Below are 3,299 nucleotides of genomic sequence, written 5' to 3' on the forward strand. Positions count from 1 at the left end.
AGGCGCAGAATTGGGCCCATTGCCTTCGGTTCTGCGCTGCTCGCCTACCACCAGAGCAGTGAGGCACATCCCTGGAAGCAAATGCAACCCGTGGCATTTGGGAGAAAGGGTTGGGGTTAGAAAGAGCCATGCACCTAGACACGCACTTGCTCATGCACGTGTGTCTGTTCCCCCCTGGCACTGGATTCAAATTTGCAGGGGTGCAAGGAGGTAACAGACGAGCCTCCCTGGTGCGAGTCCTTAGTGCCTGGGGGAAGGCTGCTCTGCCCAGCCTTACTGCAGGGATCTCAGGGGGCAGGAAGAAGCCAGCATCTTCTAAATGTAGCAGTGCCCCATTTGCAGTCCACAGGGCTCCCGCTGCCTGGCACGGCCACCACTGGGAGCACCTTTCCAGAGGTGGCTCCAGCCAAAGCAGACTGTAATCTTCTTGGGGCAGGGACTGCTGTGTGGACAGCACCTGCCCTACCCGAAAGACATGCCCATGCCACAAAGAAACAAGCTGTCTAGCAATATCACTGCCATGGCCAGATCTGCGCAACTGGTTTCATAGTTTGTAGGGTCGAAGGACCTGAGCAGATCATCGAGAATCATGGTGTTTGTTCTGGGCCAGGATGTCCCGAAGGAAGGATGGTGGGAGAAGGGAGATCCTGGTTAGATGGGAACATTTGTGGGCCGAAAGAGGAGAGAGAAAAAGGGGGAAGGAGCAAGGGAAGCAGAAGCAGGGGAGAGAGCCAGGAAGTTAGATAAGACATACACTGAGTCATTGTGCAAGTTGGGGCACTTGCACACTTGCACTTGCATACTCAGGTGCCTTTAAACCCATGTGCAAGCACTTTGCTCAATCAGGGCCTGACTTAGTGACGCCTCAGAACCTTGCTGCCAGGGAAGTAGGTTCAACCCCAGCCCGAATGCAGCACAGCTCTGAGCCCAGTCGTTTCAGGGCTTAGACTTTAGAGAGGGAAAGAAGTATTGAAGCAAGCCGCCGACCCGTTCGCTCTCACGGGACCTTTGGGCTTTGCTGAAATAACTTCATTAAGGGCCTGGGTTGGGATTTTTTTTGTAATTAAAGCATGCCATTTGTTTCAGCTGTGACAATTTTAGGACCGTATTTTGCAGACTTCCTTAGTTGCCTGTCTTTTGGTTTCTTCCAAATATTGAGCGACATGGAGTGGGTTTTTGTCCCTTTGCACTTCTCTGCATTTGGGCATGAGGTTCACTACTGTGTGAATTTCTGCGTGTGCATACATGTGCATGGGGACAAAAGCTACATGTTCGCAGGGGTGCCAGGAAATGAATTGCTTTGAGAGGTGTTTGTGCACCAACGGCTTTCTGCGTGTCAAGGTGTCTGTTGTGTGTGACCTGCGTGTACATGTGTGAGAGCCCATGGGTGAACGGTGGTGTGGACATGTGGGATTTCTTGTGCATTCATGCGTGCTGGGGGGGCTGTTTCTGTGTATGTGCAGGTAAGTTCCCTTAAGTATGTCTCCAGGTTTATCTCTGCAAAGCCCTGGGGACAGTTCAGTGCCTGGCAGGTCCTTTCAAACGGGACAGAGATCATTGCTTTCATTTCCATGCCCTTATACCTGGTCTGCTTCAACTGCTCGAAGTAGTGTCATTCATTACAAAGAGCTTATCATGCTGTCTGTCCATCTCTTATTTACAACCCCAGATTGTGACCCCCACCCTTCCTTAGTACTGACTTCCTCCTCTTTCCCCCTATTCCAAACACTGCCCCCCTTTCCCTGCGGGCTCTGTCCCTGCCCCTGCTCTGTGCCAGTCTAGCTGGGGGGTACAGTCGAGCCTTCCCCAGCCCAGACCTGCAACCCCTTCTCTTCCCCCCCTTGCTTGGGAAGCATCTGTTTGCGACCTGGGCTCCAGAGTATTTGGCCAAGGCAGGGGGAGGGAAGGGAGATGGCAAGACAGCCTTCCCCGCCTGCGTGCGACATCCCGGAGGGAGCAGGGAGCCAGTTTCTATTTGGACACGTCAAGCAAAGCAGCTGTGTTGGGTTCCATATGTCTGGGGTGCCAGAATCCATGACATACGGGCTCATTTAATATACAATAAGCTCCCCCCGCTCCTGCAGTCTGTCTTTCCCCTTCACTCATCCGCCACCTGTCATCTCTCCAGAGAGCCCAGGAGAAATGGCTCCCGTCGACTTCCACAGCCACCTCGTCTGGCCGTCCCCAACGCCCCTGGGTGCTGCAGGGCCTGGGGCTCCACGGCGGGTGTGCTGAGCTGGGCCCGTGCTCTGCCGGGAGCCAAGCCGCAAAGGGCTTCCACTTCCAGGACAGGGAAAGCGCGTTTTGGTTCTCTCTCTCATTCATTCTTGCATCCATCCATCTCGGACCCTGCATTTTATTTCTCTCTCTCACTTTCTTTCCTATTCATTGCTTTCTTTCACCCGTCTCCTGGAAGAACTGCTTGCTTTCGAAAGCTGGTCTGACTTTATTCCACCCCATAAGAGAGAGCGCCCGAAAAAACTTCGCGTTTTCTTCTTTTTCTTCCCTTTCTCTTCCTTTCACTCATTCTTTCTCTCTTTCTTCCCTAGGGAGCAAAAAGTTACTGAGAAGCTGCTCGTTTCTGTCTTCTAGAGCACCTGGGAGGAACTTCCAGAGACTGACGTCTGAAGAGTAAAACCAGCTCCCGGCAGCAACGGGAAGAAAGATCCTCCAATCTCTCCGCCAACACCTTCCCTCCCCTCCCCCCCCACAATCTCACACTCACACACGTGTGCACGCACGCCCACGCACAGAGGAGAGCTTTATTTATTTATTTATTTATTTAATTTATATATTTATTGAAAATTTATTTAAAGTATTTATTGGGAAGATGGTTTGCTGGCATCGCTGATTCCCTGGAGAAAGGGAGCAGCTTTGAAACCCACTTTGGAAAGATTATTATTATTTATTATTATTATTACTATTATTATTATTACTATTACTTATTTATTCCCCCCATCCATTCCTTCCCTCATGATGGTGATGACGATGTAAACTGGAGGAGTTTTATAGGAAATAGAAAGCGATTTCACTGTGTAATCCTACCTACATCTATTTATTCATCTATTCATTTGCCTACCCTATCTATCTAGCTGTCTGTCTGTCTGGTTGTCCATCTACCTGTCTTTCTGTTTACCTCTCTATCCTCGTACACTCTGTCTGTCCGTCTGTCCCTCTTATTCCAAGATGATGCTGAACTCAGACCAGACCGAGATCGACCTGCCCCCAACGCACTCGGAGACGGAGTCGGTCTTCAGTGACTGCGGGGGGGTGGGCGGCCGCGGGGGGGGCCCCGAAGA

This window comes from Gavialis gangeticus, unplaced genomic scaffold (genome assembly GCF_001723915.1).
Source record: "Gavialis gangeticus isolate Ggan-Ray unplaced genomic scaffold, GavGan_comp1, whole genome shotgun sequence".
Taxonomy (NCBI): Eukaryota; Metazoa; Chordata; order Crocodylia; family Gavialidae; genus Gavialis; species Gavialis gangeticus.